The sequence below is a fragment of the Tupaia chinensis genome, unplaced genomic scaffold (genome assembly GCF_000334495.1).
Source record: "Tupaia chinensis unplaced genomic scaffold, TupChi_1.0 Scaffold000320_1, whole genome shotgun sequence".
NCBI classification, from domain to species: domain Eukaryota; kingdom Metazoa; phylum Chordata; class Mammalia; order Scandentia; family Tupaiidae; genus Tupaia; species Tupaia belangeri.
In genome coordinates this window covers 1107451-1129071 of record NW_006159813.1, presented here as the reverse complement: position 1 = coordinate 1129071, position 21621 = coordinate 1107451, and the positions used below count along the sequence as shown (strand labels likewise).

The window sequence follows — 21621 nt, the reverse complement described above, 5'->3', positions numbered from 1 at the left end:
GTGCATACCCAAGATCCTGAGAGGAGAATGGAGGAGAAGGGATTGCAGCATGGCCATCACCCCTGGGGGGTGATTTCTCGCTTTCTGTCTCTCTGATCAGTGCCACATACCCTACAGCAAAAATCTCTCTCAAAAAAAAAAAAAAAAAAAGTTTCTGCCACATAGAAAACCTTTCCGGGTAAAAGAGAGATGATGTAGATGGGTAAAAACAAGGTCCAGCCTCAAGTAAGTGTCCCATAAATGAGAGCTGTTATTGTCAGCTGCTGTTAGCTGACCTCTTCAGCCCCAAGAACAGTCTTATTATTTCTTCTTTCTATATTTGAAAAACTGTTTTTTTTTTAAACCAAACTATGATTTTAAATGATTGTCTTTTCTCCCTACCAAACTAGAGAATATTCTGTCAGAGACACTGATAATTACTGATGAGAAGTTTTGCTTGTCTTGAGAATGCATGGAAGTGCTGTAGCACTGAGTCAATCCAATTCCAGCCCAAAGCACAGAGTTGCAGCATTGTCGTGAATTACTGTCTTATTTCTAGGATTTTTAGAAATCCCAAGAAGTCCAATGGTCCCAGTAGTGGTTCCAGAAACTTCTAAGAACCTAGGACTGAAGGGACAAAGAGGACCATGATCTCTTTCAATCTCTTCATTTTAAAGACACGGGAATGGATAACCAGAGAGGTTAGCTTTTGTCTAAGATTGCATAGCAAGTAGTGTCAGAACCTAGTTAGCGGCAGAGCTGAGATTTGAACCCAGGGCATCCGCTTTCAAGGTCTGAGCTCAGGGCCACTTGCTATCCTGCATCACCGGATCCAATCATCACAACAGTCCTATTATTCTCCTTATTTAAAGATGAAGAAACAAGATCAGAGAGGTTAAGGTTCTTGTGGACAGTCACACATCTGCAAATATAGAGGTGGGATTTAAAACTAAGTATACTGGGTTGAATAATCACCTGCCTACCTCCTCCACCAAGATTTATGTCCATGTGGAGCCTTAGAATGGGAGCTAATTTGGGAACAGAATCTTTGCAGATGTAATTAGTTACATGAAGTCATACTGGATTGAGGCGGGCCCTTATGCAGTGATCGGTGTCTTATAAGAAGAGAAAACAGAGACATACAGATATATAGGGAGAATGCCACACGAAGAAAGATTGACATAATGTCCCTGCCAGACAAAAAACACCACGGTTTGCCAGCAACCTCTGGGAGCTAGGAAACAGAAATGGAAAAGATTCTCCCTCTGAACCTCTAGAAGGAACCAAACTTGCCGATTCCTTGATTTGGAAGTGTTGACCTCCTGAACTGTTAGAAGATAACTTCTGCTGTTTCCAGCCACCTCATTCGTAGTAATTTGTTGTGACACCCCTAAGGAACTAACACACCAGGTGCTACGGTCTGAATGTATGCGTCTGCCCCAGATTCATGTTCTGCAATCCTACTGCCCAGTTGCTGGAGTTCACAGGTGGGCCTACAGGAGGTAACCAGGTCATGAAGACAGAGCTCTCGTGAAGGGGCTTAGTGAAGGGAGGTCTCTGTCTCTTTTTTCTTCCACATGAAGACACAGTGAGAAGATATCTATTTGCAGATACAGAGGATATCTATATCTATTTGCAAACCAAGAAGCTGGTCCAGACAGCAGATCTGCCGGCCCCTTGATCTAGTGAGAAATAAATAAAGGTTTGTTGCTTCACTCTCCCCCCACCCCCCCCCCCTCTGCCCCCCCCCCCCCCCCCCCCCCCCAGTCTATGGCTTATTTGTTGGGAGTAGCCTGAGCTGACCCAGACACCAAATAGGATACCTTTGCTGCTGCTTCACTGTAAAGCCCTCGCTTACCCTGGGACTCCTGGAGCTGCTCCCCCTCCTACTTACAGCCCAGACACCCCCACCGGGCAGCAGCTGCCAAACCTCCAAGTGGCCCCACAGGCTCTGGGCTGTGAAGAAGGCCGGCTGTGGTTCAAAGTGCCATCCCTTCTGCTCCACACGTTGTGAGCTCTTGCAAATTACTGTTTTCAGTGGAAAAGAGGCTCCAGAGGGCTCTTCAGCTGCTCAGCAGGAGATGTGGATGCTCTTGAATTAACACAGAGAACCTTTTATGGCTGATGGTTTGGAGCCCCCTTACCAATCCCCGCCCCCTGGTCCTATCCCTCCATTAGGCTTGGGATGGACAGCAATGTCTCCCAGAGGACAGATCGAAGTCTCCTGTGGGCTGCCGGGTCATTCAGTATGTGTGTTGAGAAGGGGTTAAGGGATGCTGAATTAAGTTCTGTGGTTTTCAAGAGGTCAACATCCTTCTGGATTTTATGGAGGCCTAAGTGGGCCTCTTGAAGGGGCCTGAGTGGGTCTCTCCCCCAACCTCACATTCTGTCTTTGGTCAGCGTGCATGGTGGACCTGTCGCATGCTCAGTAGTCCAATTGGAGGACAGGAAACCATTGAGAAAGAGGCTCCTGGCTGTGTGTGTGTACATGCTTGTGTGTGTGTGTGTATGTGTGTGTGTTGAGGACTATCTGGGATTTGAACATGCTTGCCCTGATGAGTGATTTGACATAAACTTACCTTTACCTCTGGTTTCCTCCTTGGCTGAGGCTCCCCAAAGTCTACCATGTGCATTTATCCAACTAGTGTTTATTGAGTGTGGGCTGTTTTCCTAGCCCATGCAAGCACTCACCTGCATTATCTCATTAATCTTTACAAACTCTTGTGCTCTGTTAGGATCATTGTCCCCGTTTTATAGATGACAAAACCAAGGCTCAGTCACTTGCCCAGGTTCACAGAGCAGGAAAGTGGCCATGTAGGATTTGGACGCTGGTCTGCACTCTTTATGGGATTCATCTTGGCAGGCTCTCTGTTTTCACCCACATTCCTTCCCCACATGTGTAGGCATCTCATCCTTAAAAAATATTTAAGGCCGAAGCTGTCTTAAGTAGAATGCAATTGTAAAGAGCCTGGGATCTAGTGTCAAACATTTCCAGGTTCAGTTCCCAGCACTACCACCCACCTTCTGAACGCCTCAGTTTCCTCATCTGTAAAATGGAGATTATCAAGATTTCAATCCTGGAACTCCTGGAGGCATTTGGTGGGGTGATGTAGGAACAGCCTGGCACATGCTATGAGTCTACATACAGCGGCCGGAGTCTGATATGTTTGCTGGAACTTTCCTTGAAACCAAGGCAGCTAATAACGGAGGAGGAGGTTTGCTCATCCTACAAAATGTCTTTGAGTTTCTAACAAGTGAATGTGCCAGGAACCATGGTAAGAGACACAGATACAGAAACCAGGGAGCGACATCCCCGCCCGCCCCTCTTACAGGGCCCTAGAAGGCAGAGGGATGCCAAGCTGAGCTTGCTGCAGCTTTCTTTGTGTGGGCCAGTGATTCTTTTCTGGACCATTTTTCTCCCAAGAGACATTTGGCCCTGTGTAAGACATGCTTGGTTGTCATGACTGGTAGGGGCCTCTAGTAAGAGAGGGCAGGGATGCTAGCAAACATCCTGCAATGCACAGGATAGTCTCCTGCCCCTACTCTCCAAAGGAAGCCCCAGATCACAGCCGTTCTGAGGCTGAAAAATGCTGGCGCATGCGTAAGTGAGCACCAAGGAGCGATTTTGTTGCTTCTGCACAGAGACCCCAGGGTTCCATGGACTGACTGGGAGGAAGCCCATGCCTGCACCACCCTCCTCCAAGGAGCCTTCTCCTGTCAGCTGCTTCCAGCCAGATAATCAGGCCTCCCCACGTTTAATAGGATCCAGGCCTCTGAGGCAAATGTGAAAACAAAACCCTGTGCAAATGTGCTTTTATGTAAACACAGCAGGGGGTGACGGCTGCCTGTGGAGAAAGAACCCTGTGGCTGGTCCTTCTTGAGCAAAAATAACCTGGAATATTGCTCTTGGAGCAAAGCAGGCATTGAAATGAGGGTCAGGTGGGGAGGCAGGTGTTTATGGGAGCCATCCCTGCCCCTGCTGGGCAGTCTCTTCCTTCCAGATGAATGTCCCAAGGACCTGGACTAAGTGAGCAGGTGTTAATTCTCTTGGAAGCATCCCTTCCTTCAGGAAGGCAGCTAGCATAGTAGAAGGAAAAAGCATGGTGGATTGTTGTCTTAGGTTTTTTATCAAGTATAATATACCTACAGTAAAAGTTATCCATTTCACTTACAGTTACTTTACTGCATATAAACCCTTTCTCATTGAAAAACATGAAGAACACAGAAAAAAGAAAAGGGGGGGAGGGAGAGAAAAAGCATTTGAGGTATTCTGAATGGCATTGGTGTGTTAGTTTGCCAGGAGAGCCATAATGAAGTAGCAGACAGAGTGGCTTTAGCAATGGAAATGTATTGCCTCACAGTTCTGGAGGCTGGAAGTCCAAAATTAAGGTGTCAGCATGGTTGGTTCCTTTTGAGAGCTGTAGGGAAGGATCTGCTCCAGGTCTCCTTGGCTTGTCTTCTCCCAGTGTCTTCGTATTACCTACTCTCTGTACCCAGCTATGTCCAGATTTCCCCTTTTAATAAAAGCATCAGTTGCTAGGGTGATCTCTGCCATATATTAGGGTAGCCTTGGCTGTGGGCTGTCAAGGAATTCACAAACTCAGAGAGAAAGTGGATAGCAAAGAATGTATTCATTTTCCAAAGGGAGAAAGGGGCCAGATGCAGACTTGCATCAGCCCTGAAGGGTGGAGGGGTCAGGAGTTTTTATTGGTTTTTAAAGGCAAAGGGTTTATAGTTGGCTAATTAGGACGATACTGAGACAGGATATGCCCATTAATCTTTCACTATCTCTGGGCTATTTCATCGATGTCACTAGTTGTCATAGCTGACTACTTTGATCAGCCAAATATTTGGATGTTTGTTGTTTTAAAGTCAGCAAGAGCTGGGTCTTAATCTCCATATCTGTAGGTAGAAACATAGAAAAATAAAAGCCAGACATCTGAGGTGGGGTCAGGAGGGGCCAGCTAGCCAGGGAAGAAAGAGGAAGGAGAAAAAAGAATGTTTAAAGCACTTGGGAATTTTAATGAGCCTCCCTATGAAGGCATGGGGTAGCACTGAATCAAACCAGTGCCCATGGAACACTGAGGCACTGAGTTGACCCTTTCCTATCCTTAAGGAACTTGGGTGACGTTTAGCCCTTTCTCTGTCATATTATGACCTCATTTTAATTCAATTGTCTCTATAAAGCCCCAACCCCTTAAAATGTCTCGCTCTGAGGTACTAGAGATTGGGATGTCAGCGTATGAATTTAGGGAACACACAATTCAACCCAGAAAACCTGGCACATAGAAAGTACTGTCTGGGGAACCAGCAGATGGCATAATGGTTACATCGCTGGACTCTCACATCGTCAACCAAGGTTCAAGTCCTAAACTCGGGGACTTAAACTCACACCAGGTGCATGAGTGTGTGTGCCCAAAATCCTGAGAGAAGAATAGAATGGAGAAGGGATTGTGGCATGGCCATCCCCCCTAGGGGGTGATTTCTTGCTTCCTGTCTCTCTATCTCTCTGACAAGTGCACATACCCTATAGCAAAAATCTCTCTAAAAAAAAATACTCTCTGAGTATTAATTACCGTTGTATTATAAGGTATTATTCACTCAACCCTCACAATAACCTCCGAGGGAGATTCTGTTCTCCTAACATGTGTAATCTGAGGCTCAGAAAGGCTCCCTGACACACTCCGTGTCTCATAGGGTGCTAATGGTAGGGCCGGCGTTTCAGTCGAGGTCTGCCTGTTCCTCACAGAGGACCAAATCTTGATTTCCACCCCGTTCTCCTATAATTTCGTCCATGTGGGTTGCTCTATTTGTCTGGACAAGAGGTTTTTAAACTTTGCTCCCCTTCCTGGACTAATAGCATCAACCTTATCTAGGAGCTCATTTGAAATGCACATTCTGGGCTAGACAGTGGAGCAGGAGTAACTCAGTGTTCTGTGATGCTGGACCCATAGAAGAAGGTCCAGTGTTCACCTCCCGGGGCCTCCCTGAGTCCACTGGGTGTGCATGTGTGCCTGTGGTCTGGGCTGGCTATGGCTGCCATTAGATAGAGGCGTAAAGACCCTGTTGGGAATCTCTATGTCTCTCTCTCTTCCTTTCTCTCTGTCTGTTTCTGTCATGGAAGAAATAAATAAATAAGCTTTTTTAAAAAGAAAAAATAAGAAAGAAAGAAATACTCTCTCTCAAGCCCATACCCCAGTTCTGCTGGGTCTGCTATGTCTTATTTTCTTTAAATAAGTATTTATTATCATTATTTTTTCATTTGACTAGAGAGAGACAGAGGGAGAGAGGAGAAGTGAGAAAGCAAGCTGCCAGGTCTGGGACTTGAACTGCCATCAGCCATGTGGGAGTCCAGCCTCTTCACCACCACGTTACCTGCCAGCCTCGTGGATCTGCTATGATTTAATACACCTTTCAGAGGATTCCCAAGCACGCTCCACTGCCAAACACGTACCCCTGCCTTGTACCCTCCCTGAGGATCACAGGAGCATTTAGCTGCCTGGTTGGATCAGATCAAAAGCCAAGTCAGGTCCAGATGGGACATGAAACTTCAGCTCCAGGGGGCTAATAGCTAAGGGCTTCCTCTTGCCTTGAACATCTTCCTCTCTGACTTGAGAGACTTCAGAGACCAGCTTGCTGTGTGAGGAGTACAAAAAAGGCCTTGCTTTTGTCTGGTGGGGAAGGCCCTTGCACTTGGGATCAACTAGGACTTACAGGAAGATGCCTCTCCCTGAGTGATGAGTCAGCCATGAGAGAGACAGGGACCTTCAACAGGGTCTTTACACTTTGAGGCCTCGAGAAGCCTATGTTCTGTTTTGACACAAGAGGTGGTGGCATCACCTAAAGTCCTCTGGAGCCACCGAGCCCTGCCTCTGCCAGTTATGAGCTGTGTGACCTTAAGCACATCACTTGGCCTATCTGAGCCTCCTCGGCTTTTTATCTGTATAATGAGAAAATAGCACCTGCCTTACAGTCATTGTGAATATTAGAAATGATATGTGTCAAGGTTCTGGAAGCTCAACAAGTGAGATTGCAATCGTTAGTGCTTAAAACCAACACACATCCCAGGATTTTAAAAGTTGAAAACTAAGGTTGTAATTTTCCTAGTGACAGGGCCACATTTTCTTCATGGGTGTATCTCTAGACCCTGGTAGAGAACAGGTACGCAATGTGTTTGTTGAATAAAGACATGAAAGCACCCTGCCCCCACAGACTGGAGAGTACTGTGCTCCATGGATCAAAGCAAAGGTCTTTAGAGGTGAGGAAGGAGATGCTTTCCCCAAAGAAGATGCATTTGTGCAGTTGGTGCAGGATAAAAACGCTCACGTTGACAAATTCCCCCGGTTCGGGCCAGTCCCATGGGGCCAACCTTGACTGGGCATGTGAAGGGCTGGCACTCAGCAAATGTTTGTTGACTGACTGAAGGCATGAATTGTAGCTGAATATTGGGAGTGAGAGCAGTCAGTAGGAACCAGAAGAAATTTGAAGGTCATTTTTGTTTTTGTGTTTTACAAAGGAAGAACCCGAGGAGAAAAGAGGGTGACCCACTTCCTCAGGCCACACTGGTATAAAGAGTGGGGCTGAAAGAGGAAAGGAAGCGAGAGATCACAGCTTGAGGCTCCACAGGTGCCCTGCATGGGGCTGGAGCTTTCACAATCACAAGCCCCCTGCAACTGTCACAACCACCCAGAACCGGCCACATAATATGCAGTGAAAACACACAGCACTGCAGAATGAAAATGCACGGCCCTTTGTTCAAATGAGTTACGAATCCCCCCCCCCCTGCCCTTTTTTAGTGCTAGAAAGTACAAGAGAGAGAGAGAGAATGAGAATGAGCCTCTTTGAAGGTGACAGGGCTGGGACTCATACCTTGTCAACCACGTGGGCCCTGTGGGATCCGGCTTCCTCTGCACAGTGCCTAACCACTGTGCTACCGGGTCAGCCCTATTAAGAATGTCAAGACAGCAACAGCAGAGCATTAAACCAAGTGCAGGTCCCTTCCGAGTGCAGGCACAGCAGGACCACACGGGTCGGGTTGCAAGCTTACAAAACGGTCTTCAATTACAGACTAGGAAGCCCTAGCTCAGAAAGCCTGAGACTCTCACCCAGGACACCCAGCCTGTCCTGGTGGGGAGAGGAGTCTGGATTTGAACCCATGAATCTAAGTGATCATCTAGTCCACCTCATCATGGGATTAGCCTGGCCAGGTTTTTGCCCAGTGCTCTGAGCAGGGAGAATCTTGTGCCATTTACGAGGAGAGGACAGTAAAGAGCTTCCCTGTCCCCAGGGGCCTGCCGAGCTGCAGCCACTAGCGTCATAGTTCAGCTCTCCTGCCTCCCTCTTCTTCCCTGGGATGTCACCAGACAAATCGTCCTCCTTCCCACCCTGGCGGATTTATTCCTGGGGGTGCGTGGGTGGATGCGTGTTTGCGTGTGGGGTGTGCAACTAAATTTAAAGACATCATGACAGCAATGACCTATTACTGTTGGGGCTGGTGAGGACTCGTCTTTTTAAAGAATCACGAATAAATTGAGAGATAAGGAATCGCCCCCAGGTCTGACTTCTGCCCCAGTCATGCCTCGCTGCTCTCGGCCCGCCAGTCCTCTGACCTGGGCTTGTAATAAGAGACACCTACTGGTGACAGGTGCTTGTAGGGGGCCTTGAGAGGTGATATGATTGTTCATTTTATAAGTCAGGAGGATGGAGACTCAGAGAGGTGACGTGCCCTTGCCTAGATCTTGAGTTACGCAATGACAGAACTGAACAACTCCAGTTGACTTAGCCATTCCCAAACTCATGTGCCTTCCACACACGAAGGTTGTCCCTGTTGACACAAAACGCAGACACCAGGAGCTGTGACTGTGTTGAGGTCCAGGAGTTTACCTTGGGGCTTACCAGGCCCCGATTTGAGCATTTTACATCCATTCCTTCAGCACTTCCTCTCTAACTGAGACGAGGGGACTGCTGTTCTCATCTCATCTTGTGGGTGAGAAGCTGCAGCTTCGAGAGGTGAAGTGGCTTCCTCATGTTCTCCGTGCTCTTAGGTGAGAAAGCCAAGATTCAAACTCAAGTCTAATGGACATCAAAACTCAGGGCAAGATGCCGTGGTAATGTAAGGGAACTCACATGGGAAAGGTCCTGGGTTCACGTCCTGGGACCTCTCTGAGTTCGCGTCTATGATCTGGGCCAGCTAAGACAGAGGTAGATCATGGCATGATGACCGTGTCGGACTGGCTCTGTCTCTCTGTCTCTCTCTCCTTCATGCAAGAAATACAATAAATAAACCTTTAAAAAACTGATCTGAGGGACCAGTAGATAGTGTAGTGGTTGCATTGCTGGACTCCCACATGGCTGACTGCAGTTCAAGTCCTGGACCTAGTGGCTTCAAACTCACGCTGGGCACGTATGCATGCATGCCCAAGATCCTGAGAGGAGAACAGAGGAGAAGGGATTGCAGTGTGGTCATCCCCCCTGGGGGGCGATGTCTCACTTTCTGTCTTATTCTCTCTTTAGCAAGTACACATGCCCTATAGCAAAAAAATCTCTCTCTAAAAAAAAAAAATACTGTTTTAAAGCTCATGCTTTATCTCTGTCTTTAAACCACAGCTAATTGTGGAAAATGAAAATACAAATAAGCAAAATGAAAGAATTCAAATCACTCTGAATCCTACCCCCAAGAGGCACCATCTTTACATATATCCAGGAGTTTCTATCCAGCTGTTTTTCTCTGCCGAAGGGGAGGTTCTTGCTCCTGGCAGCTGACCCTTGATGTTCTGTAATTGCTGAGCAATTTAGAGATGACTTGAAATATATAATTCATGGGCCTGTCTTTCATCCTGGGCACTGCAAGGCAGTGAGGCATGACTGTCGCCCTGGAGAATTTCAACCTTGACGTGGGAGGAGGTGGGCGCTTAGGAGCTCAGAACAGAATTTTAGAATCAGAGAACTTGTCAATATATTGAAATGAACCCTAATGCCCCGCCACAGAGTACTCAAGGTCAGGGATCCTTACACGGAACTTCACATTTGGCTTTGAATCAAGCTCAGGGTCCATTATTACGCTGCTAATTCACATTAACAAAGCATGTGAGTGAGCAGAGTTGCAAAGCGCTATTCGAATTTTAAGGGTTCTTTGTAAAAAGAGGATTTGAAGGGTAACTTGTATAGGTCCTGTGTTTCTGGATTGCTGGATTTTTTTTAATGTGTGATTTATTTTAAAGGATAAATATTTTTTATAAATATTCCTGAGGTGTGGCTTTAAAATATGTAAGGAAAAACTAGATGAAGTTTATTTTGTAAAGTTATGGTCTAAAAATAATTTTTAGGAATCTGCTTTTTCTATAGTAAAAGTTTGAGTCTACGGAGCTACCAAAAAATGTGTAAACAGATAAAGGAACTCCACATTTGAATCTTATTGTAGAACACTAGGATTAAACCTTAGAATGCAACTCTGGCGTCTGGCATGAGAGCTTCATAAATGTATGCCAAGGTTCAGAACAATGTCTAGAGATATATTTCATGGTCGCAACTTGTGGGGAAGGGGGGTGACCCTGGCATCTTGTGGATACAGGCTAAGAATGCTAACTACCCTACAATGCACAGGACAGCTCACCCTCACCCCGAATACACAACAAAGGATTATCCAGTGCAAAATGTCAGTGGGGGCCAGCTGGTGGCATGATGGTTAAGGAGGCTGGATACCACATGGCCAGCTGAGCAGTTCAAGTCCTGGACCCTGTGACTTGAAAGACACACCAGGCGTATGTGTGTGCATGCTCCAAATCCCAGAGGACAATGAAGGAGAGAAGATTGCAGCATGGCCATCCTCCCTGGGATGTGCTTCCTGACTTCATCCCCTGCTCCCCACAAGGAACACACATGCACTATAGCAAAATAAAAAATGAGGAAGTCAGTGGTGTTGAGGACTAGAATCTCCAGTCTAGAGTTTTAAGGACACGTGCTGGCTTATTCATGGACAATCCCAGGGGATGAAGAAGCCATATTTGGTCAGAACAGGAAGATCCAGTTTCTGGTTTGACCTCTGACACTAACCCTGTTTCTTCGGCAAGTTCCATAGGGTCTGCTGTTCCTCGTGGGTGAAGTGCAGTGGGTGGAAGGATTCCTGCCCCGTGTTGTAAGTAGGGATGGACAAATCAGTGTGAGTGAGTATTTGTATGTGTGGGGTGTGGCGAGCAGGTGTGAGTATTTGTATGTGTGGGGTGTGGCGAGCAATGGCAGCCACATAGGTGTGCACATGTTCATGCATGTGTGAGTCTCCATTGGCACGTGTGTGTGTGTGGTCTCCTGCCACTTGTTCTGTGATACCATGAGGTCCAGATGACGTACCAAGGGGCCGGAGGATTAATTTGGTTCTGGCAGTGGTTGCCATTGTGGGAGGGGACCTCTCTCTGTTGGATGCCCGCAGAACTTAATGGGTCACTGACAGATGTGATGAAGATGCTCCAGGGCCTGGAGACCCCTGTCTAGAAAGTGCTCATTCCCTGCACAGACTCTGAGCAGTCAGGAGAAATGCTCCCTTGACCAGCAGTTGGCATAAAGGCTATGTCGCTGGACTCCCACATAGTTGACTGCAGTTCAAGTCCCGGACCTGGTGGCTTAAACTCACGCCGGGTGCGTGTGCATGTGTGCCCAAGATCCCAAGAGGAGAATGGAGGAGAAGGGATTGCGGTGTGGCCATCCCCCCTGGGGGGTAATTTCTCACTTTCTGTCTCTCTGTCTCTCTCTGTCTTTCTGGCAAGCGCATGAGCCCTATAGCAAAAACCTCTCAAAAAAAAAAAAAAAGAAAGAAAGAAAGAAAGAAAGAAAGAAAGAAAGAAAGAAAGAAAGAAAAGAAAAGAAAAGAAAGGTTCCCTGAATGTGGAGGGCTTCCATGTCACCTTGCCTCACGGGATGGAAGCCTGAGTTGGAGGTCAGAAATGGCTCTGCAACAGGAGGCACTGCCATGGAGGTTGGGATTAAGGGCTCCGGAGTCGGACAGGCCTGGGTCTGAGTCTCGCTCAGTAGCTCTGCTCTTCGGCAAGTTGACAGACTTCTTCAGGCCGTGGTGATCCCATCTGTGAAGCGAGAGTAAAGCCAGTCTGCCACACTGAGCCGCTGGGGAGAGGCCATGACGCTGTGTGTGGCAGGGCCTGGCACGTAGACGCATGCGGTAATGTGGGTCACTCTTTTTCTTCCTTCCCGGGGAGGCAGGGATCTGGGTGGGGTCCATGGATGACCATGGAGAAAACCGTCCCATGCCTTTTTTGGGTTCTGTTTCCCCATTTGTCAGTGAGGAAGCTGGCTTGGACATATAAAGAGCCCTCTCTCCAGCCCTGGTGGGCTGAGCCCACTTAGTCCTGCTCTAAGCCAACTGCAGGAACGGTGTCCCCTCCAAGGCACCAGATACTCCATGGGGGAGGAGAACTTGAACCTGTGGAGCTGAGCTGGGGATACAGAGCCAACTCCATCACCAGCACTCTCCCAAACACACATACACACAATGGCTTGGACAAGAAGGCTGGGCTTCGGTGATTTCAGGGTGGGAACAGTAGTTCTTGCCAGAGAAACTTCTGGTGGAAAATTCCTCTCCAGGGAAGAGTTGCTAATGGGAGCTGTCATCTTTCCTATATCAGAGTTTAATCTGCTGTGGTCAGGGTAGAGCCAGCAGAGTGATTTGCTCGGGGTTGCAGCTAGGAGGGATGGGAGGTGGCAACGTGTGTACTGGGAAGAAACCAGCTCAGCTCCGGCCTGGCTGTGTGACCCCAGGACATGTCTTCAGCCTCTCTGGGCCCTGTATCCCCCATGTGTAAAACATCACACTCAGACTAGCTGGCTTTGAGGGCCCTGTGAACTCTAGGGTTCTGTGGTAGAACAGCTGCAGCGACAATAGCCATCACTAGAAGGTACTGGATGCTCTCCTGGTCCAGGTCTACACGAGGCTTTTCCCATGGACAGAAGTTACTGGGTCGTTGGAAAAGTCATGATATATATTTTTTTCATGGTTGTTTTTTTTTTTTTTTCTGTGCAAAAATGAGTCGTGACTTTTCTGATGATCCAATATTTCATTTGAGGTTTTCTGGACCTCGGTTTCCCTGTCTTGAAAAGAAGGCTGTTCTTCTGACAGTGACTCCCTGGCTCTCCTCTAGCGCTGTGTCACTTGCTCCAAGGAAGACACTGAGCGACCCGAGGGTGGTCGCTAAGCTTTAGAAATGGCAGGATGAGCTTCCTCAGTGGTTCTAAGCACCTCCCCTGTAATCTCCACATCTATCTTCCTTGCCGAGAAGGATCAAGGATCCATAATTGTTTTCCATAAAACACCAAAAAGCAAATATTTTAGGCTTCGTGAGCCACTTATCCGTGAGCAAAGAAATTCTAGAGCCACCGTGACCCCTGATGAGCACCTAGATACTGGCCTGTTCTCAGCTCGAGCAACCAACACACGTGCCGCAGCTCAGCCTCCAAGACATGGTCATTACCCCCAGGAACAGGAAGGGTCCTTCGCAAGCTCCTCCTGCAGCCGCTCCTTGTACACTTTGGGAAACAGACACGGGTCAGGCTGCAGCTCAGGAACAGCCTGAGTAGAATCCACAGGTCCCTGCAGGATGGAGCCTGCCCTCTTCCCACCTCGTCTTGGCCCGATGTCTCTCTCTGCCTGGAACATTCTAGCCCCAGGTCTTCCCATGGCTGCCTCCTCATTTCTCAGGCCTCATTTCAGATACCTTCTTCTCGGAGAGTCCCTTCGGGGCCCCCTTACCTCATGTAATTCTCTGCTCTTCTCCATCACTGGGGCTTCCAAATGATTTTAATGGACTGGCAGAGAGAAATGCATTTTATGTTGCGGTGCACACGTACAACGGAAGCAAAGGATCACTAGATAACATGTCTCCTTACTGCGTGTGAGTCAGTAACAGCTTACTCTGTTCCACTTCCTCCCCATCTGTCCATCCCATCCCATCCTTTCCCCCTCCCTCCTCTTCCCTGGCTGTTCTCTGCCACCCCCTGTAGGGTCTGCCCCTGTGGGTAAACACTCTGCCCAGAACCAACAGAGCCATCCATTATCTCCCCCAGACAATTAGCAACCTATTATGGAACTCTATGCAAATGTGCACTAATTGACCCACGACAGAGCAGCTCCCACAGGAGAGGGATGATTCCAGATGGCTTAATGATAGGGATTTAGGGTCTTTCTTTAGAAGTCCCTCTTAGGGAAGAAAGTGATGGGGGCTGGGAGATGGCTGCCAGCTGACTGATGGAAGGGAGCCAGCAGATTGGGTGCTCTGCACCTAGGGCCCCTTTCATCAAACTGTTGCAGGACCAGGGGGGCTGTCTGTTCACATGCTTTGTTCTCCCACCCTTCCCATTTCTTTCTGCAATTCTACCCCTTTGCTCCAGCTCAGGGTTTGAATGGCTCACACCTCTACTGTACTGGGTCTCTGTCTTTTCAAGTAAATGATTTTGTCAAAGTTCACCTTTTAAAAAAAGTTATTTGGAGTCAACAGGTGGCGTGGTGGTTAAAGGCACTGGATTCCCACAGGACTTTCTTTGCTGGTGGAGTCCTGGACCCTGTGGCTTGAAAATCATGCCAGGTGCATACGCGTGCTGCCCATAATTCCAGGAGAATGGAGAAGGGATTGCACTGTGGCCACCCGTGGGGGGGCGGGGGGGTGGGCATTCCTCACTTTCCCTTGCTCTGTCTCCAAGGAGCGCATGTGCCCTATAGAGAAACCCAACAAAAACAAAAAACAAAAACTCACATTTGGTGTTTTTGTTTGTTTGTTTGTTTGTTTTAAGTTTTAGGTTCACAGAAAAATTAAGCAATAAGTACAAACACTTCCCCTAGATCCCCTGCCTCATCCCACATGGACAGCCGTCCCTGCCACCAACATCCCCTATCAGAGTGGTACGTTTATTACAATATTTTCTACCTTTAAAAAAGGTGATGTCTTCTGGTTTATGTATATTTGACAGATGTCTTTATGGGGTCTAGTATGGTTTTTAAAAGCACGCATACAGAATATAATAATCATCCCCAAGGGCATACACATATTCGCCTTCTTCAGCATTGAACATCACATTATGTTGTGCATGTTTAATAACAGTTCTACTAGTTTGGTTATTGTTTTTTAATGTATTAAATTGTCCACATTTTTTTTACTTGGCCATATTTTTACACTACCCCATAGCTTCCTCCCTTTACTTACATGCATTCTCGTGTCCCTTAGAAATTTTCTCATGAGCTTCTTCCTGTCCCTGCTATCTCCCATCACACTCTCTATTTCTGTGCTTTCGAGTCCTTCCGTTTCTGCCCTAGATGGTGGACATTTGGTCTAGGTTAAGCAGGGACATTGAGTATTTGCAAAAGCATGGGACACTTCACAGATTTGCATGCCATTCTTGCACCAGGGCCATGCTAATGTCTCTATCATTCCAGCTTTAGTATATGTGCTGCTGGAGCGAGCCCCATTTATTGCCATCGATAAACCTACCCTGACACATCATTGTCATGCAAAGTCCACAGTCCATCCGTGTTCACTTTTGGCATGGCACATACCTCGGGTTTTGACAAATGTGTCCACCATTGTGATGTCACCGTTTAATTACTATAAAAAGCCTCTGCGCCTCACCTAGTCATCTCTCCCTCCCCCCAGCCCCTGGCAACCACTGATCTTTCTACTGTCGCCAGAGTTTTCCCTTTTCTAGGGTGTCATTGGTACACTCGGAATCATACAGTATGTAGCCTTCTCCAGACTGGCGTCTTTCACTTAGCAATATGTGTTTAAGGTTCCTGCATGTCTTTTCATGACGATAGTGCAGGCTTTTTAGTGCTGAATAACATTCCATTGTCTGGCTGTACATAATTTTGTAACTCTTTTGGGTAAATACCAAGGAGCACAATTGCTGAATCTTATGGAGAGAGTATGTTAGTTTTATATGGTTGCCCTTTGAAGACTAATTGCAGCTAAAGCCTGTTGAGCCTTCATGGTATACCCAGCCTCGTGGTAAGGCAATACTGCACTGTCTCCTTCAATGCTGTCTTGACCCCTGGAGGGTTGTTACTTGGCCCTCCAAGGTCAGCAACCTAATGCTTTCTTGGCTCCCCTGTCTTAGCCTCTCTCTTCTGCCCATTCATTTTCTTCTCCTCTTTCTCTTTGCAGACTAACTTTTACTCTTTCTTGAAGCTGCTGGTGACAGATCCTGAAGTTACATAGAGGTTCTTAGTTCAAGTGACCAGCAGAAAGTAGATTGCTTCAAATCCCAACCCAGCATGCCTGGGAGCAAGAATGGATCGGCCAGTTTTAGATCTGAGTCCAGCTGTGCCAATGGGCAGGATTATATGGTACAAACACAGCCACTGGGCCCTATCCCTGGAGGCATTAGAGTCGGGGTGATCACACAGAAGATGGACTCCCCAACATGTGTTCATTACACCTACCTGGAGTGGTCACCGATCATTGCATCAACTCACTGAATCAGCATCTTTTCCTGAGATGAGGTCTGGGCAAGGGTATTATCATGAAAAGGGGTAGATGTTTTGTTTAATCAAAGGCTCAGTACATGTTAAGAGTGTAGGCTCCAAAGCTTGGCTGTCTGGATTCAAGCCCTGTTCCACTACACCCTGGCAGGCGTAAGCTTGTGCAGGTGACGACTTACCCTCTCTGAACCTCAGTTTCTTCACCTGTAAAATGGAGCAAACCAATGGGAGCTTTCTTGTAGGGTTCTTGTAAGGATTAAACAAATTACTATTTAGAATTTGACACATAAGTACTCTATGAGTATTTGCTCATGCTGTTATTAGAGTGCCATGGATTTTAAGGACAGTAGCCCATATAATCCTTCTACCTTCTCAGTGAGGCATGGTAGAGTGGCCCTATTTTGCAGGTGAGGAAACTGAGTCATAGAGAGGTCACTTGCTGGAAATCACATGCCACCAGGGTCTGAGGCAGGTTCGAATGTGGGAATGTCTGACTGCCGGTCTGACCCCTTCCTCCCATAGACTCTCCCTGATTCCCTGCAACAGAAAAAGATGGCTATAAAGTTTGCCCATGGAGCAAGAGGCACTGGCGTCATTATCCAGGGAAGCAAAATCTTAATATTTATGTATAATAGGCGCCATATGCTCCCTCTGATTTTTTTATTTAATTACATCATGGCAGATGGCTGGGTGTTAAAGGCCATTAAGCCAATGGCACTTTGCCTTCTCATTAATTTTTCTGAGTTTGGGGGAAGATAAATGAAAATGGACACGGATGGTGAGCAGTGAGTGCTGAGTGGTGGCGGGTAAGTCCACGTCTTAGGAACAGAAGGAAGTGTGGGAGCTCAGGGGATTGTTTTGGGGGTGGTGTGAGTGTATGCAGGAAGCAGCATATGCTGTAGCTAGGGACCTGTGCAGATACACACACACACACACAGACACACACACACACACACACACACACACACACAAACACAGCGTGTAGAATCGTTGACACAACAATCCCACTTGGTTGACCCAGTGGGTCTCTGGGTGCCAAAATGCCTGTTACAGCTTTACACAGAATGGCCAGAAAGTGGAGTGTTTCTGGAAACTCTCTGGGTCCACCAGGGGTGCAAAAACTTTCCCCAGGGTTAGTTGGATTAATAAAATTCTGGATCCTAAGAGACCATGAGTGAAAGTCACAAGGTTGGCATTTATAATGGCATTTTTTTTTTTGGAGAAGTTTTTGCTATAGGGCGCATGCGCTCACCAGAAAGAGACAGACAGAGAGACAGAAAGCAAGAAATCACTCCCCAGGGAGAATGGCCATGCCACAATCTCTCCTTCTCCATTCTCTTCTTGGGATCTTGGGCACGCACGCACACACGCTTGGCATGAGTTTAAGCCACCAGGCCTGGGACTCGAACCCCAGTCAATACATGGGAGTCCAGTGACATACCCATTATGCCAACTGCTGGTCCCTATAGTGGCATTTCTTTTCAGGCTGTTTTATTACAACTTTCATTTGCAAATGGCTCTGGTCCAGAAGCAAGAAGGGTGAGAAAGAACTTTGATTAGAGAAGTTGGGATCCATTTACCTGGAGAAGACATATATAAGGAATGGTATTCCATGTCTCCAAGGGTCCAGAAAGGACCCTTCCATTGAAGGGAGCTCAGCTGAGAGATGCGGTGGTTAAGAGAGGGGGCTAGCTGTCATGCTGCTCTGTCTGGTGTCAATCACTGCATACTGATATTGAGGCTTGGACAGTTTCACACTTGAATTCAGGCTCCATTTCTTGCTAGCTGTATGTTTGGGCCAGTTACTGAATCTCTATGAGCCTTGGCTTCCTTATCTGTAAAATGGGTCATTTCCATGCCTCATCATCATTGTAAGGTCCTATGGAATAGATTGCCTTTTGTGCATCTGTACAAAGATCTATTCATAAGATGTTTATCATAGCATTCCTTATTTATAAGTGAGGGAAACTGAAAATATTTTACATGCCTCTGAGGAAAATTAAATCCCATTAGGACAACTCAGGAAACCTATCTAATCACACACGCCAGAGTTATTCTAGCTGGAGAGGAGCGGGGAGTGAGGGGGCTGGGCACTTATACATCAACTCCCATCAGTCATTGGTTGAAGCTGTTTCCAAATGTTATTTCCCTAGCACACCTGGCCTGCCAGGCGAACAGGTACAGAAACTATTCAAGGAATTGGGGTCGGAGATGTGGACATTCAGAAGTTTACTCTAGGGGGAAAACATACAGCATCTGTTACAGACATATCAGATTGGCCAAAAGGAAAAAGGTTGACAGCATTAAGTGTTGATATAGATTTGGAGCAATAGGAATGCTCAAATACTACTTAGAAGAGTTGTGACTACAGCCACTTTGGAAAACAAATTGTCAGTTAGGATAGTCATTTCAGCTCATACAGAAAGACTTAGCAATTTCACTCCTAGGAATAGTACACCCTACATCAATTCTTGTGTACACGTGCCAAGAGAGAGGTATGAGAATGTTTTAAGCAACTGGTGAGGACAAGCCATTCTACCCAAGCCTCATGAGCTGAGAATTATGAGGGAGAAGCTCCATGAAGGAATATGGCATCTTTATATGAGAAAAAAAAGGCATTGCACATACAAAACCACATGTATTCTCTATGGATTATTATGAAGCAATGCTTGCTCCTAATGTATTTGATATTACACATTTGCATTATATTAACTCATTAGTTCTCGCAGCAATCCTATGAGAAAAAATACTATTATTTCTCCATTCTTTGGGTAGGGAAACTGAGGTACAGGCTAAAAACCATCTCTGATAATCAGAGTGAGGATGAAATGGCGCAGTGAGAATAAGGCACTCTACACAGTGCCTGCCTTGTAGTAAGTGTTCAATGAACACCACGGTTTTCGGGTATTTTTATTATTAAGTGAAGACTGAAATTTTGCCTTTGGCTTGTGCTCTGATTGCTTAGTGACTCCCAGAGTCCACCAGTGGGAGGAAGTCAAACCTCCACAAATCTGATTTCTCAGCAGCTGTTTCTTGGCCAAGCTTGGTCAGAGGGTAAGCTGGTCCTGGGCCTGGCTGGTCTCTCCAACCTTCCTCTTACCCCCAAGTCAGGTTCTGGGGGCTCTGGTGGGAGGGCTACTCCTTTTCTCAGCCTCTTGGACTCCATCCTAACCCACCCTCAAGAGCCTGGAAGAGGGAAGCACCTTTCACTCCCAGGGGAGGGAGCCACAGGGGCAGGCTGTGCCTCTCATTCCCCTCCCCGCAGGGCCGCTCTACCCCGCCCATCTTTTTCTTGGCAGCTCAGCATCAGAGGTTCATGCTGATGCTAAAAATAGGCTGTGTTTAGACACTTTGAGGCTCCTGCTGGAAACACGAACTGCACGTGTTTCGAATGGCAGTAACTGAACGCCACCCTCCCTCATAGGGGCCTCTCAGCCTCATCCCTGCACAAACTCACTCTAACCCTGGAAGGGACACCAGAGAGGCATCATTCACTACGTTCATCAGATGTGGAAACTGAGGCTCGAGGGGTCTCATGCAAAACGAAAAGGGATGAAGCCATGATAGTCAGCTCTTAACGAGGGCCAACTCCAGCCCTGTGGATCGTCTCATTGAATCCTCCCCATGACCCTGGGAGGGACAGTCTGTGGTTGACTTGCTTTACAGAGATGTGAAGGTGCAGGCCTGGGCTGCACACCTATAAATGACAGGGAGGCTGTCAATGTGAGTACAGTCTCCAGGTTATGAGCGGACAGAGACAGAGGGCTTGCTGAAGGCCAACAGACGCTCGCCCTCCCCCTGCCCCCAGGGCTGTGGATATACCATCTATGGATTGGGAAGAGCCATCACACCCACCTTGCAGGTTCCCAGGAGGGAGGAGTATGCAAGATCGCATTTGTAAAACCTTTACACAGGGTCCAACATATAGTAGGTGTTCAACAAGGGAACAGACCTTTGTTGAACAAAGGTAACCCCTATACGTTTGTGGATTCCTGCCATGGCCTGTATGGCTAAGTGTGTGGTCTGAGTGGGATTCCCACATGTTCAACTGCGGTTCAAGTCCTAGACCCAGTGGCTCAAGAGTCATTCCAGGTGCAAGTACATGCATGCCCAAACTTCCGGGAGGAGAATGGAGAAGGCATGGTGGTATGGCCATCTTCCCTGGGGTGGTGTTTCTGTCTCTCTCTGGCAAACACATGCACCCTAAAGGCAAAAATCTCTTAAAAAACAAAAGGCAGATTTTCCAATTCGATTTTCTATTCCCATATAAGAGAGAGAGAGAGAAAGAGAGAGCAAGCAAAGAGACAATGAGAGATAAGGGACTTGGAGAGACAGGGATAGAGTCAGGGACAGAGAATGGCTGAGAGACAGAGAGAGGCACAGGAGTCTTGAGGAGCTCTTTGGGGACATGGAGCTGTGGTTCAACAGGGTCCCTTGAACCTCAGTGAGACGCTGTCCCCACCGAGCCCTGAATTCACAGTTCCCGAGGCCATCGCTGGAGCGTTTTGACACATAGAATTACAGCCTTCTTTGTAGGTTTAAGTCGGGGAGGAGGGAGCAGTCCTCTGTCCCTTTCCATCCATTTCCTTCTTCAGTGTTTCTTGGAGCCCTACTGTGTGCAGATTCTCAGGGTACAGTGTGATGATGCCCATGTGCCTGGGATTGGGATTCCAGAGTGCTCTTCCTCCCACCTCCTCGCAGGGGGAAGATGATGTCGGTGACTCAAGTCAGCACCTTCCCTCTCCAGGAAAAGGAGTTGCTCCGAGAGCAGGGGTGGGTGGCGTGGGCACGGCCCCTCCTCATCGTCCCTGCAGGTCCCTTCATTTCTCACACCACCAATGCCTCAGTCTCTCCCTGTTCCCTGCCAGCTTCTAATGAGCTCATTACCCTCTTCAAGCCCATTTGGCACCCACTTAGAGAAAAGATGTGTTGAAATATAAAAGAATGAGGAGGGAACAACAAAACCCGACTAGACCCAGAAATATCCTCCGAGAAGCAGAAAGCCGCAGGGAACTCTACAGCTGAGACGTTGGCTGTCTCCACGGCAGCAAATGTGCTGACATGGCAAAGGGCTTCCAAGTCGGCTCACGTGTGCCCATGAGAGGGTAGGGTGGAGGGCGAGGCTTTGCCTCACCATCTCCTGTGTGCCAAATCTTCTTCCTACAATTTTC

The 21621-nt window shown here is 47.4% G+C and overlaps 1 protein-coding gene and 1 non-coding gene across 2 annotated transcripts in view; one reads left to right on the top strand and one right to left on the bottom strand.

The window, feature by feature from the left end:
• WSCD2 (WSC domain sialate O sulfotransferase 2) overlaps positions 1–21621 on the top strand; it is a 130962-nt gene that overhangs the window by 43532 nt on the left and 65809 nt on the right. The gene's annotated exons all lie outside the window — the stretch shown is intronic.
• Positions 15336–15439, bottom strand: LOC114008329 (U6 spliceosomal RNA). The gene has a single exon (XR_003549891.1). It is a non-coding gene; the product is annotated as a U6 spliceosomal RNA (small nuclear RNA).